Source organism: Lissotriton vulgaris, chromosome 8 (genome assembly GCF_964263255.1).
Source record: "Lissotriton vulgaris chromosome 8, aLisVul1.2, whole genome shotgun sequence".
NCBI classification, from domain to species: Eukaryota; Metazoa; Chordata; class Amphibia; order Caudata; family Salamandridae; genus Lissotriton; species Lissotriton vulgaris.
In genome coordinates this window covers 1,525,289,987-1,525,306,278 of record NC_141696.1, presented here as the reverse complement: position 1 = coordinate 1,525,306,278, position 16,292 = coordinate 1,525,289,987, and positions in this window count along the sequence as shown.

Below are 16,292 nucleotides of genomic sequence, written 5' to 3'. Positions count from 1 at the left end.
TAAAGATGCCGAGACCATTGCATTGTAAATGCTTGTTTTCCTTTGTGGGAAGGGGAATCGAACCTCTCCAAAACTGGGAAACTGTTGCGAATTGAGAAAGACAAATAAAATGTAAGAATCGCATTTGGACTTCAGCTGCCGGATTTCTCACCCTAGAATGTCGCTGTGATTATTTTTTCATGATTACATTGAAATCAAGCAAGGCAGCCTGGTGGCGCGTTTTTTCGTCCATGGGGAGCTTTGCAGCAGCCAATGCTTGTTGTACCTGAAAATCACTGCTTCATCCCAGAATCTTCCAGCTCGTTCTCGAACCCGTCGAATTAGGAACAGAAAACAATTTACAGAGGCGAGTTCTGTGAGGCGCGGCGCACTTTGTCAGACAGTTATGATTTTTTAATTGTGCCTGATTTAAATTGTTTGCCGCGCGCGCCGGTGACGTAGAGGCCGTCTCGCGCGCCTCATTAGGTATGCAGATCTGCGCCTTGTGTACTGTGCTTGGCAGTGACATTTACACTCGGAGAGCATGCATATTTAATGAAGTGATTATGGATGTGCAAGATTATGAAAAAGAGGCGATGAGGCACCTCGGGGGTGGAAACAGCGACTGGAGGGAAGGAAAGACATAAAGAAAGGAGGTCTGGGTGCAGGAGGAGAGGATGAAACATGAGCCCCTCCCTCCCCCATCAGGTAGAAAGGAGCTGCTCCCCATTAATTAATATGTGGCTAATAACCCATGACACTCCAACCAGCGAACAACCAGGAGTTTCTGGAGTTTTATGTTGACATATAAAATTACAAAATTTAAATATCATAAAAACATAAAAGTCAAATCTTAGGGAGGTCTGTTTACTTGTATTTTTGCAAAACTTTCCAACCAGCGAACAACTAGGAGATTCTGGATTTTTATGTTGACATTCAAAATTACAAAAACGAAAAACCGAAATATAATAAAAGCTCTAAAACAAAAATCTCAAATCTTAGCGAGGTCTGTTTACGTTTATTTTTACATAATTATCCAATTAAAGAACATCCAGTAGATTCTGACGTTTTATGTTGAAATATACAATTATGAAAAACTAAAGTATCGTAAAAACACAAAAATTAAAATCTCATATTTTAGGGAGTTTTTTTTCTTTTACGGATGTGTCCCTCTAAACTGTTCAGTCCCTAGTTGCTTCAAGTCCTGCTCCTGCCTTTTCCTCACCGTGCTTTGTAGATCTTTGGTGTTTTGGTTTTGGGGGGCAGTCTGCTGCAGTGATGGTTTTCAGGAAGGAGCAGTAGCCATAGAAGTGACAAACCGACACACCTAGACCACAGCTGACCACACCTAGACCACAGCTGACCACACCTAGACCACAGCTGACCACACCTAGACCACAGCTGACAGCCCTCCTGCAAATGATTGCTGAAGTGCCTTGGATGGATAAAGCACACGCATCAGCTCCATCACTTAACCCTTTGACTGCGGGGCGAATTCCGCTGCGGTGCGGTTGATTTATGACTGGGCAAGGTTCGGACTGCCCCCGGCCGTCCTCTGCACATGCCCACTGTGACGTCGGATGGCCGGGGGGCGTCCATCGCAAGCAAAGGGTTAAGACTGAATGTGACTGCCCTTCTCACAGCACTAGAACTAGTGGCCAAGGCATTCCCTTGTCAGACACAGTGAAATATTTGTAGAAACCCTATTGGCCTGTCAGAGGCCACCTCAGAGCAACAAATGAGTAACCTATCAATCGCAACCAGAGTCTGCATAGCCAATAGGAACCTGTGGGCGGTCCAGGAGTCCAGCCACACTTCACAAGATCCCTCCACAACATCGGTCCCAAATACCTCAACGAAAGAGTCTCCTTCCATGTACCCAAAAGGATCCTCCGCTCCTCCAACCTCGCCCTGTCAGAGGCCCCACACATCCGCAGAACCAGAGCAGGCGGAAGAGCCTTCTCCTACGTCGCAGCCAAGGCCTGGAACGAGCTCCCCGTCAACATCAGATGCACCCCCACCCTGCACACCTTCAGAAGAACCTCAAGACTGATTCGGAGCTGCACTCCCCCCTCCCCCCTAGCGCCTTGAGACCCTCACCGGTGAATAGTGCGCTTTATAAACCCCTGATTGGTTGATTGATTGACTCCTGCTGCCGCCTAGCTCCAACAGCAGTATTGAGCGCATGGCACTTGGCTCACTTTATATATCGTCTACTAACGCAGATAAGGACTTGAAGCAGTTTGCAGACAGGTAGCATGCTGTTGCCTGGATTTAGTTGTTTCTGGTTATATTTATAAGTCCTGCGGTTGGTCATGTGCCCCCTGATTATCAAACCCACAGCATTGGTGGGACAGAACATTGAGGACAAAATATAAAAAAAACATTGACAGGTAAGTACATCTGGATTTTCTACACTTTTTAAGTTCAAAAGAATTTTATTTGATAATAATAACAAGATAAAGACAGGTGTCAAAACAGAATACAATGGAATACAAAGTTAAAGACTCTTAAAAGGGCATAAATGTACAAATGCATTTGCAATAAGAAAAAAAAATTGGGTACAAAGCGAAAAATAAGGAAGAGAGACAAGAAAAATGCATGAGCGTAAAATATGGCAATCATAAAAACATTGGGAAAATATAGGAAATTGATACAGTGAAGGATAGATGGAATGTATCGAGCGTTTAGGGGGGTTTGGAAACTTCTTGTTGTGGGGGCAGAGGATGAAACAAACGTTTACTGCATGAGTCCAAATAAAGTGTAACTGGAGTCCATAAGACCATGCGCTTGACAGCCAAACATGCCGGGAAAACATGAGTGGTATCTAGTCTGTGATTATGGCAGACATTAAACCACCATGCTTTGAAAGAGATTTTGGAGAAATCCTTCCAGTTAACTGTTAATTGTTAGAAAGCAGCAGCAAGTAAAATGTCAACAATTTGGGGTTTTAAGTCAACAACATCCCAGCAAGGGGAAAGGCTACCCAGAAAAATATGTGTATGGGAGAAAGGGATAGAGGTATGAAAAATCACATTAAGTTGAGCCCATACCTGTAACCAAAAACTACGAACATGAGTACATAAAAATAGCATGTGGAATAAGTCAGCTTGTGGAGATGAGCAGGACCAGCATGTGTGAGGAGTGTTAGGAAAGTGTTTGTGTAGGGCAGAGGGTGTGAAGAGGAGTCTGTTGTAAATAAAGAATAAAGTCTGAGTGAGTGTTGCTGCCCTTGAAGATTTGCGGAGTTTGGTCCAGATTTTGTCCCAGAAGGGAACTGACCAAGAGACAGATAGGTCATGCTCCCAGGATTCCTCGACTTTGGATTTAGGTCTTGGAGTCTCAGTAGCATGGAGGTATTTATAAATAGCAGTAGCCTTCGGTGCAGTGCGCAAGAAGGAGTGGAGTGAGATAGTTGGTGTGGATGAGGAAGAGGCAGGGTTGGGTTGAGTGAGGAGATCATATTTCAATAAAACTGCATTTTTAAGCGAGTGATATTTGCGTGCGAAGGAAGTGGGTAAGTCATAAAGAATGCGGAGTTCATGGAAAGGTATAAAAGAGGAGTCGGAAAAAAGTTGGGAAATCCATTGGAGACCCCGAGCATGCCAAGATTTCCAGAAAAAGGGTCTGTCTCGGATGAGTAAGGAGGTGTTATGCCATATGGGGGAGGATAGGAAATCTGCAATAGTGTTAGGGGGTGAATGAGAGAAGGAGAGGAGTATTTTTGTGGTAAACTTATGAATCGGGGTAGAAACAGATACAGGTTTGCGATAGAAGGAGAGGTATTCGGAGAAAGAGAAGGGAGATAAAAAAAGGCGTTCAAGTTTGGCCCATAATGGACATGGGGTGTCTGGATCTTGGAGCCAAAAAGAGGCTTGTCTTAATTGGAATGCCTTGTGATAGGCTGGGAAATCAGGGAAGTTAATCCCACCCTCAGATTTAGGACGAATCAAGCGTGCCAAGGACATTCGTGGTTTCTTTTTGTTCCAGAGAAAGGAGGTTAGAATGGAGTTGATCCGTTTGAAAAATTTGGACGGTATAGGGACTGGAATATTAGAGAGTGTGTATAAAACAATGGGAGATAGCATCATTTTTATAGTGTCTAGGCGGCCCCACCAGGAGAGGTAAAGAGGGTGCCATTTGGACGTGAGATCTGTTAATTTTTGAATACATTTGGACATACACAGGGAAACAGTATCTGGGATGGTGGGGGCAATATGCATTCCAAGGTACTTGATATGGGAAGGTTTCCATGTAAAGTTGGAGGCAGCAAAATCTGGCTGGAATGTAAATTTGGTTAAAGGAAGGATCTCGCATTTGTCATTATTAAGTTTGTAACCAGAAATTTGGGAATAAGCATGGACTTCAGTGAGAAAAGCGGGAATGGAGACAGAGGGGTTGGAGATAAATAACAGAATGTCATCCGCATAGGCAGCTAGCTTGATGTGGGAATCTGAGAATTGGTAACCTTGAATGGAGGAGTTTTGACGAAGCTTGGAGAGGAAAGGTTCTAAAGCCAAATTGAAAAGAAAGGGGGATAGGGGACATCCTTGACGAACACCTCTTTTTAGATCAAAAAAGGAAGAAATTTGACCATTGGCGCAAACCGCTGCGCGTGGGTTGGAATAAAGCAATGAAATTAAAGACGTAAAAATAGGGCCAAAACCGAACCATTGGAGGGTATGAAACAAATAAGTCCACTCAACTCTATCGAACGCTTTTTCAGCGTCCAAAGCAATGGCCGCAAGAGGGTGAGGTAAAGGGCGGGATTTAGAGAGAATGTTAAATAGGAGTCTGGTGTTATCAGTAATAAATCGGCCTTTGACAAAGCCGGACTGTTCTTCACCCAACAAGTCTGGAAGAAGAAGGTCGAGTCGAGCTGCAAGGGATTTTGCAAAAATTTTGTAATCAATATTGACCAGAGAAATCGGCCTGTAATTTTTGCAATATTGAGGATCCTTCCCCTCCTTGGGTATAAGGCAGATATGAGCGTCTGAAAAAGAGCCGGAGGAGGAACCCAAGGAAAGGAAGGTGCCAATAAGGGAATGGAGTCTGGGTATAAGAAGCTTTGAAAAGTGGAGAAAGAATTCTACCGTGAAGCCGTCGGGCCCAGGGGCTTTGTCTTTTTGAAGGGTTTGAAGTGCTTTGAGTAATTCCTGTTGGGATATATCGTGTTCTAATTGAGAAAGGTCAAGTGGAAAATGTGATGGTTTTTGTATGGTGGAGAAAAATGTGTCTAGTAAGTGGGAAGATGGTTGAGTTTCAGAAGAGTATAAAGTCTTGTAGAAAGTAGAGAATGCAGTGAGAATGTCTGCGTCTGTATGTTTAAGGGTCAAGTCAGTGTCGTAGATAGATTCAATGTTTAGTTTGTTATGTTTCACCTTTAAATAATTGGCTAAGATCTTGCCAGCCTTATTTTTGCCCCCATAGAACTTGGCACTAGATTTCAATAAATATAATGATGCATCATCAGTAGATTTTTTGTTAAAATTCATCTTAGCGCTGATAAGGGCAGTCAACGTTTGCTGTGAGCAAGAGGTAAAATAGGAATGTTCCAATTTCTTAATATCTAGAAGGATGGTTTTGGTAGCTTCTCGAGCAGCTCTACGTTTTTTAGCAACAAAGCCGATGATAAAGTCCCTCGCTGCCGCTTTAAAAGCATCCCAAATAGTGTGTCGGGGGACAGGAGAATCATCGTTTAGGGCAAAGAATTCATGGGAAAAAGAGGTGAAGGCAGTAGTAAATTTGGGGTCTAGGAGAAGAGAATTATTGAAACGCCAACGTTTAGGGCCTGTTGACTTGGGTAAGAGATCCAATTGGACTAATGTAGGGGCATGGTCAGAGAGTAAAATTGGGCCTATTTCTGCATAAGAGAGAGTTTGGGCAATATTGTGGGTAACGAAGATGTAATCGATTCGAGATTGGGAACGATGACATGGGGAGTAGAACGTAAATTCTCGGAGATTCGGATTACAAAGACGCCAAGCATCGGTGAGTTTATGTTGGGAGATGGTGTGGGAGAAGGATTTGTGAGGTTTATTAGGAATGAAATGTGCTTTGGAGTTCCTGTCTAAAAAGGGATCCAAGGGCTGATTGCAGTCTCCCGCTAAAATAAAATTATCATCAATGAATCTGGTGACATGCTGGGAAAACGAATGCCAGAAAGTGGGGTCACCAGTGGTAGGGGCATATACATTTAGGAGAGAAATTGGAACATTCTTAATAGAGAGTTGAACATAGGTCCAACGGCCTTCAGTATCCGACTCTTGAGCAATCACAGAAGGAGAAAGAGCTTTGTGACAAAGAATACCAACTCCATTGCGTTTACCATCTCCAGGGGAAAAATAAACATCACCCACCCAGCTTCTTTTCAGCTTAACAGATTCTTCAGCAGACAAGTGGGTTTCTTGTAAGAAAGCAATGTCCACATTTAAACGCGAAAGATGAGACAAAATTCTTTGTCGTTTGATGGGTGAGTTGACGCCCTTAACATTCCAAGTGATTATTTTAAGAGACATATCATATCAAAGAAGGAGAAAAAAAAGAAAAGTAGAAGAAGGTAATAAAAAAGTGCTGAAAAAAGAGGATGCGGAAAAAATGAGAAGGTAGTCCAGGGACATATCATGTCGAAGAAGAGGAAGAAAACCAAAGAGAGAGAAAGGGGAGCAAAGGAGATCAAAAGAATTGAAAAGCCAGGAAGAATAAGAGAATCAATAAAGAGCAGTGCAGTATAATAGAGAGGAAAAGAATGAGGGAAGAAGAAATAAGGTGAGGAAAAGAAAAGTATGAGCGAGTTGTATGGTGGAGAGGACAAGGTAGTCCAAGAAGGAGGCAGAATAATAGACATAAGACAGCAATAGAAGAGTATTCGAGAACTAAGAAGAAGAGACACCTGTGAAACAGAGAAAATTGGGAGACGTAAGAGCAAAAAAGATACAAGGAGGAAAGTGAACAACTGGGAGGAAAGGGAAAACATACTTACGGAGGGTAGAGACGGGGAGGGTTGATCACCAGGGGAAGGGTACGCGAGGAGATGAGTGAGGGGGGAGCACCAGGCAAAGGAAGCAGGCGCCCGATGCAAACGAACCAACAGGTCGGGGGGATGACGCCAAACATATGGTAAAACCTGCAAGGAGAAGGGAGGAAAGACAACAATGAGTGAGACGACTGAGAGAGGGTGAGAACAAGGCAGTAACGAGTAGCAAAAATGGTACGCAAACAGGCGGCAGTGAACAATACTAAGTAGTGAACAAGGAGGAAGGAAATACGGAGTGGAATAAGGGGGAGAACAGGGGAACAGAAGAACAGGGGCCGCCTGACATCATAACAAGAACAAGCAAAAAGACGTTCAACCATGCACGAGAATCATGCAGATTAACTGAAATTGCAAAGCTTCAACACGCAGAAATCATGGTGGAAAAGCTGACGATGAACTAGAGAAGTCCATATCAGATGCTTGAGTTGCATTCAAAAAGCTTCGTAGGCGGACAGGATCCTCATATGTCGTAGTTTTGTTGTTGTGGGTTACTCGGAATAGGCATGGGTGGAATAGACCGTATCTGGCTCCAATGGCGCGAAGTTCTGGTCGCATGTCCAAGAAGGCCTTGCGTCGGGTGGCTGTAGCTCTTGCGTAATCCTGTGCAAAGAAAAGGTTGGAGCCTGACCATTGCAGTCGAGGTGAGGCACGGGCCGCCGAAATAACTTTGAGTAGGTCAGTGTATTCCAAGAAGTACATGATGACACCTCTTGGCCGTGAAGAAGGAGAGGAAGCAGAAGGGGGACGCCCCAGTCGGTGTGCACGCTGGATGTTAAGCGCGGTATCTTCAGGTAGATGAAGAAGTTTGGGCAGAAATGACTTGAAGAAGGCAATGGGATCAGCCCCCTCACAATTCTCCGCCAGGCCGTAGAGACGAAGATTATTGCGCCTATTTCGGTTTTCCAATTCTTCAACTTGTTTGTGAAGAGAGGAAATCTGAGATTGCATATGTGATATCTTGGAGGATGACTCCTGGAGAGAAGTGATAGAGTGTTCCACTGTAGTCACTCTGGCATCCATTTGGGCCCAATTATCGGTGAGAACCTGCAGCTTAGAATTGGTTTCTTCCATGAAGGGCCTGAGAGCACGAATCTCTTCCAATAACAGCTCCATAGAGACAGCCGATGTGGACCCCGTTGGTGATGGAGGGTCTTTTTTAAGACGTTTCGTCGTGGTTTTCCCTGAAGACTTAATAGGTCGGTCCGCAGATGACTGCGACATTTGAGTAACAAGAGTCTGAGAGGCCTCAAGGTGTGCCAGTGCGGAGAAGACTCTGGAGTTCTTGATGAAGACACGACGCGGATTCTTAGGGGTCCGAGAGAATGTCTTCTTTTCCATAAAAGTGAAGTAGAAGGGAGTCGTTGGTAAGGAAAAAAAAAAAAAAAGTCCGATGAGAAGCACTGCTTGTGCAGAGGCAGTGCCAAAATTCCCAGCTAGAGGACTGCACAGAATGTGATAGTGCCAAGGAGTCGAAGAAAAGGGCGGAACAGCAGCCAATTCACTTTGTGAGGCAGAGAGGACCTTTCAAGTGGAATAGATATGGAGAGCGTGTAAAAGCCATGCTGAAAGCTGCCTTAAGAAGCGTGTAGCGTTAAATGTAAGAGCATAAGAGAGTGCAGCGCCTCCAACATCAAGGTGAGGAAGTCCAATGACACCAACAGGGTATTTGAGGAGAGGAAAGTCAATTTGCTCAAAATGGCTGCTTAGGACATGCAGAGCGCTGAAAAGACTCGTTTGGCTTCATTAAGGAGCAGCTGTTATAAACCTGGTGCAGCATTTAGACAGGAGTGCAGAAGAAAAGCTCACCAGAAGTAGTTGATAGTGTCCAGGACTCATAAACAGGCTCGCATGGTCGAGTGAGAGGAGCGCCGCAGTCCGCGCTGACTGAAAACAAAATGGCGGGCGCGACTGTCACTGAGCCGCGTCCGCTACGAAATTGCCGAAAACAACCATTCCGGCGCTGAACGGAGCTTCTACTCGGAACCGCTTTATGGTCTGTGGTCTCCGCTGGAAGAAAAACGGAATTGCAGGTGGAGTTGGCAGGGTAATATCGGCGGAATCCCCGAGCGACCGGGAGCGCTCACATCTGCGCTGCCGTCCTCGCCGGGCGCCAAGCCACGCCCCCCTGGATTTTCTACACTTAACTCCACATATATGTACCTACGCAGTAAAAATATCTTCAAGGTATGTAGACAGGGCCGGCTTTAGCGCTGGTGGTGCCCGGTGCAACAATCTTTTTTTACGCCCCCCTTGGCTGTAAAGGCTGGCTTTACAAATCCACTCAGCTATCCACTTTAAATACAGATCTGTTCTTTGCAGCATATTAACCCTATGTACTATTTTGTGGTGAGTCAAAACTGCCACTAGACAAATCGCCAGTCTCTCTCCAGCAGGAACATTAATCGCAACAGTTAACTTGACATTTTTATTGCAGCCTGAAATTTGGATGCACAAGGAACTCTTCATCAGCTGCTTTTTACTCATAAGTTATGGCTAAAAACAGCACCCCTACCTGATAGCACACCCCCCTGCCCTCTAGGTCAGTGCCCAGGGTGGCCACATCAGTTGCACTCCGCTAAAGTCGTCTCTGTACGTAGATGTGGAGTTAGGAATCGTAAATCTGTGCTTCCCTATTTGCACGCAAGTATGTATTCCTGTAGGTTATAAAAGATGTAGGTCTATTAGGTTCAGATCAGGTTACAGGTAAAGCACATAATGCCCTACCAGGAGCCACATCCTCCGGCTCTGCCCGTATCACCCCAACTGACGTCTCATCCAATCACAAACACCCTCAACATTCCAACCATCCCATGACCTCACTCACTGGCTGAGGAACATCAGGACTGTGGGGAGAATGCATGAGATAGCAAGAGTGTACAACACATCTCCTCCCTTATGAAACAACAGGAAGTTCAGAAGGAAGGCATGACACCCTCCCACAAAATGTCCAACAAAGCTATAAATACCACCCCACAAAATAAACGGAAAAGGTTAAAAACATTATTTGCATAACTTCAATGCTCCAATCGGATGTAATATGGTAACATCCATGGCCAATCAATACATCCCACACTCTCCTCCTGCTATGCAGTAAATAGGACAGAAAAAAATGTACACTTGTACAACCGTGGACTAAACACATGCCCCTACACCCTCAACCCCTTAGGAAGGTGGAACCTTGGGCTAAACACATACCCCTACACCCTCAACCCTTTAGCAAGGTGGAATCATGAGCTAAACACATTCCCCTACACCCCCAACCTCTTAGGAAGGTCGAACCATGGGCTAAACACATACCCCTACACCCTCAACCCCTTAGGAAGGTGGAATCATAAGCTAAACACATGCCCCTACACCCTCAACCCCTTAGGAAGGTGGAACCTTGGGCTAAACACATACCCCTACACCCTCAACCCCTTAGGAAGGTGGAATCATAAGCTAAACACATGCCCCTACACCCTCAACCCCTTAGGAAGGTGGAACCTTGGGCTAAACACATACCCCTACACCCTCAACCCCTTAGGAAGGTGGAATCATAAGCTAAACACATGCCCCTACACCCTCAACCCCTTAGGAAGGTGGAACCTTGGGCTAAACACATACCCCTACACCCTCAACCCCTTAGGAAGGTGGAATCATAAGCTAAACACATGCCCCTACACCCTCAACCCCTTAGGAAGGTGGAACCTTGGGCTAAACACATACCCCTACACCCTCAACCCCTTAGGAAGGTGGAATCATAAGCTAAACACATGCCCCTACACCCTCAACCCCTTAGGAAGGTGGAACCTTGGGCTAAACACATGCCCCTACACCCTCAACCCCTTAGGAAGGTGGAACCTTGGGCTAAACACATGCCCCTACACCCTCAACCCCTTAGGAAGGTGGAATCATAAGCTAAACACATACCCCTACACCCTCAACCCCTTAGGAAGGTGGAATCATAAGCTAAACACATGCCCCTACACCCTCAACCCCTTAGGAAGGTGGAACCTTGGGCTAAACACATGCCCCTACACCCTCAACCCCTTAGGAAGGTGGAATCATAAGCTAAACACATGCCCCTACACCCTCAACCCCTTAGGAAGGTGGAACCTTGGGCTAAACACATACCCCTACACCCTCAACCCCTTAGGAAGGTGGAATCATAAGCTAAACACATGCCCCTACACCCTCAACCCCTTAGGAAGGTGGAACCTTGGGCTAAACACATACCCCTACACCCTCAACCCCTTAGGAAGGTGGAATCATAAGCTAAACACATGCCCCTACACCCTCAACCCCTTAGGAAGGTGGAACCTTGGGCTAAACACATGCCCCTACACCCTCAACCCCTTAGGAAGGTGGAATCATAAGCTAAACACATGCCCCTACACCCTCAACCCCTTAGGAAGGTGGAACCTTGGGCTAAACACATGCCCCTACACCCTCAACCCCTTAGGAAGGTGGAACCTTGGGCTAAACACATGCCCCTACACCCTCAACCCCTTAGGAAGGTGGAATCATAAGCTAAACACATACCCCTACACCCTCAACCCCTTAGGAAGGTGGAATCATAAGCTAAACACATGCCCCTACACCCTCAACCCCTTAGGAAGGTGGAACCTTGGGCTAAACACATGCCCCTACACCCTCAACCCCTTAGGAAGGTGGAATCATAAGCTAAACACATGCCCCTACACCCTCAACCCCTTAGGAAGGTGGAACCTTGGGCTAAACACATACCCCTACACCCTCAACCCCTTAGGAAGGTGGAATCATAAGCTAAACACATGCCCCTACACCCTCAACCCCTTAGGAAGGTGGAACCTTGGGCTAAACACATGCCCCTACACCCTCAACCCCTTAGGAAGGTGGAATCATAAGCTAAACACATGCCCCTACACCCTCAACCCCTTAGGAAGGTGGAACCTTGGGCTAAACACATGCCCCTACACCCTCAACCCCTTAGGAAGGTGGAACCTTGGGCTAAACACATGCCCCTACACCCTCAACCCCTTAGGAAGGTGGAATCATAAGCTAAACACATACCCCTACACCCTCAACCCCTTAGGAATGTGGAATCATAAGCTAAACACATGCCCCTACACCCTCAACCCCTTAGGAAGGTGGAACCTTGGGCTAAACACATGCCCCTACACCCTCAACCCCTTAGGAAGGTGGAATCATAAGCTAAACACATACCCCTACACCCTCAACCCCTTAGGAAGGTGGAATCATAAGCTAAACACATGCCCCTACACCCTCAACCCCTTAGGAAGGTGGAATCATAAGCTAAACACATACCCCTACACCCTCAACCCTTTAGGAAGGTGGAATCATAAGCTAAACACATACCCCTACACCCTCAACCCCTTAGGAAGGTGGAATCATAAGCTAAACACATGCCCCTACACCCTCAACCCCTTAGGAAGGTGGAACCTTGGGCTAAGCACATACTCAACCAACATGGTCACACACCAGGACCAACACGTCACAACATCAACATGGTCACACTTTAGGACCACCATATCACGATATGCACACTTCTGCATGCCCAAAATGGCTGGAAAGAGTTAAGAATGGAATTAAAAACATATATTGAGGTAACACGTCAAGAAACCCCTACTCCAGTGCACGACCTCTCACCCGACATCCAACCCTGAGTACTAACAATAAGACCAACCAGCCACTTGCCCCAAGAGGATCCGCAGTTGCAGTTCAGCGCCTTCAAAACAGCTCCGGTACGCGCCCCACGCCATTAGTAATCTCCCTCCTCAGCTTCAAATGCTTGGGCCTCCACTGCCCTAAAGTGAGGTAGCTGTGCTGTGATAATCATTCTCCCTCAAAATGTGAAAGTCACTCACTGCTGGACATCATCCCAGAGAAAATTCAACAAAGTCTCACCATCCATAACAGGGCGTCGCCCTAATCTTGTCTCGTTCCAATAAAGCTGAGCAGAAATTTCCACTTGAAATTTTCAATGTACCCAGGGAATGGCAGTTCAATGCGATCCGAGACTGGCATAAGATACCGATAGTACCGTTGTGGTCTGTCAATTTATAGGTAAAGAATACCAAATGGAGCGAGGGGGTCCCCGAAGAAATCCCACAGGATATGGGGTAAATGCAGGAAGTGCTATGGCTTTGATGTCGCAATGAGTGACGACGAGTCGGTCCCAGATGGTTGTTCCTCTCGGGCTAAAATGACCAGCAGTGGGCCTTAGCACCTAAAAGACAGGGAGACCCCATGAAACTCCGATACAACAATATAGGGTTTGCATTGCTATCTTTTCAAATGGCCCACGGCGGCTATAAACGTGTATTATCTGATGTATGGATTATTAATGTACGACGCTTCATGACTGTACCTGGTTTTTTTATGGTTTGTTTTTTTGTGTTCTTTAAGAAACACATAAAAAAAATAAAAGAATACCATATGGATGCTCGTGGCATCACAGCGCCTTGAACTTTGCTCCCTGTGCTGATTTCAAATTTGAACACACTGTCCAAAATGCCAAAAGTCAATCACACCTCAAGCCAGCATCTAAACACAAGTAAACGTCACCAGGTTTGCAACATTGCTGATGTCCACCATACTCCTTCTGCAGTAGAAACCCTTCATTAGTGATCTCACTGAATGTTCACACACTTCGTAACTTGCCGCATTGCTTGTATCTCGCCACTGCCTGTTCTCTCCCCTCCGGCATGATTGGCCAAACCATGAAATCTACTTGTACATACCAACTTCAATTTTGTTGACAGCAAAATCCTTTCAACTCAGCAGCCACTCTCTAGATCTGCTGCACAATGTACGCAGGCCTATGGAAATACCCTGGTCTGCAGGCTCTCAGGTGTAGACACTGGTGGAGCTACCTGGTGGAGTCCTTTTTCACAGGCTTCCTACAGGCTTCAATCACTTTTGTTTTGTAATCCTCTAATTTTCTTCAGCGGTTCCATAGGTTTCGTGTTAGTTTCTTGATCCTCATGCGTAGTTTATTTTCCGTTTGTTGCTAGTGTTACAATCAAGTATGTAGCACATGCATCACATGCATCATTGTCAATTGCATTCGCAAACGGTGCGAATCGCAATTTTCGGCCGTTTGCGAATGCAATTGACAACATTGGGATTCATCATGTTTTTCGCAATTTTAGAAATCGCAATCACGTTGCGATTTCTAAAATTGCGATTGCATTTAAGAAATCGCAATTTGAGATTTCTTAAATGCAATGCATGAACATTTTAAATTTGCAAATTCGCAAATAGGGAGAGGTAAATTACCATGAAGTTGACCTTCATGGTAATTTGCGAAAACTTTCAAAAATGCACAAAAGTGGATTTTTGAAAGTTTCATTTTACACACACACGGGGCATGTGTGTGTGAAAAATGCACCCTTGAAATTGCATTTTCAATTTGCGATTCGCAAATTGCTAATCGCAAATTGAAAATGACTTCCCATTCATTCGGCCCATAGGAATCAATGGGAAGGGATTCCTTAATTGCGATTCGCAAATTGTGAATCGCAATTAAAGAAATTTAAGAAATGGCAAAAAATAATTGCGATTTCTTGGTGCATAGCCGTTTGCGATTTCTTAATTGCGATTCCTTAATTTTTGCAATTATGAAATCGCAAACGGCAACAATGATGCATGTGGCCGATAGTTTATAAAAGATGTAGGTTCATTAGATTCAGATCAGTTTACAGGTAATGTAAAGCAGGGAAAGCCCCACCAGGACCCGCACCCTGCTGCTCAGCCCTTCTCACTCCAAGTGTCCACTCATCCAATCACAAATACTCACAACATTCAAACCATCCAATGACCTCACTCACTGACTGAGCAGCGGGGAACATCAAGCCTGTGGGGAGAATGCATAAGATAGCAAGAGGCCACACAGCACTTACCATTTGATATTTTTGTACTTCGATATTCTTACACTACAATATTGTTGGTGTTGTTTTTTTGCAGCACAATCCAGTTAGTTGCATACTACGCAACATCATTTACAGCAGGGCTTCCAGGCGGCTTACATGTAGATGATTGGTGGTCTCTATTTATTTTTGCAATTTTAAATTGTCTGATAAGTACAATTGTTTAACCTGATACAACTTTTAGGTGCTAAGTTAACTATTTTTATTCTCAGTTTAGTAGAACTTTTGAAGGTGCAGATGTATTGCTCAATTCCTCTCTTTCTGCAGTTGCCCAAGTTCAAGAGATACAGTGTTGATGTGCCCTTTTGTGTGAAATGTAACAACCAAAAGAATACAAATTATTCATAAGTGGAGTGTAAATGTAAGAGGTCGAATAATTATAAAAATGCACTCTATGGTTTTTGATGATTTTTTCCTTTAGTTTCTTTTTTTCTTTGACTCAGGGTTTTAAAAAAGCGTCCAGAGAGTTGTGAAAAATGTGTAGGCTGGAACCCCTGCTGTGCATGCAAATCACTGTGTAATGAATTCCATTGTAGACCTCTCAGATAGTTCATGGAATAATCATTAGGTTGAATCTTTCCATTAAATGAATAAATTCACAGCAGCGGGCACCTTTCCTTGTAGATAAGGGCATCGCGCATTCCTCGGTTTTTATAGGTGTGCTTTTATCCTTTTTAAATCACGGTTCATTCAAGGCTTCTTCTGTTTCCTTTCCTTGTAGTCTTGACATCCTCATGGGATACCTTGGTTGAAGGTCATGCTCATCCAGCCATGTAGCTTCTCTACTGAGCTGACCTGGTACATCAGTGGGTTGTTTGTAGAGCTGGCCGCGAGGTTCTCCGCAGAGAGTTTTTTTCAGTGTTTATGTGTTGTCACATGAGATGGAGAACTAGCTGTAGGTTTTGACAGATGATGGTTCATCGAGGCAAGTAAATGGTCTCTACATGGGGCTGGAGCAATGCCTGTGATGTCTGCTCACTCTGGATTGTAGTAGACGGTGTCCAGTGTGTGTCCACTGTCTGAGGTGATCTAGAGATACTTTGGGAGAGATTAAGGGTGGTACAGATTTGATAGTATTAGGTTGTGTAATTTTTTTTCAAACCAAAATCTTAGGGTATAGAGGGCAAATGAGTTATGTATTTGGATGTGAAGTATTAGGCAGCCGGATGTCCCCATGACCCAGGGGATGTTGAATGTGCCGGTGAGAAGGTGTAAGGGCTGGGGAGATATGGCAGAGGCTTTGGCATCAGCAGCTGCTCTTCACCGGGGGTGGGTGTTTCAGTGTGATCCATGCACAGCACAGAAAGTGTGTTGTTACCCTGTGTGACCCTGGGATCATTTATCAAGGCATATTGGCAAGATACATA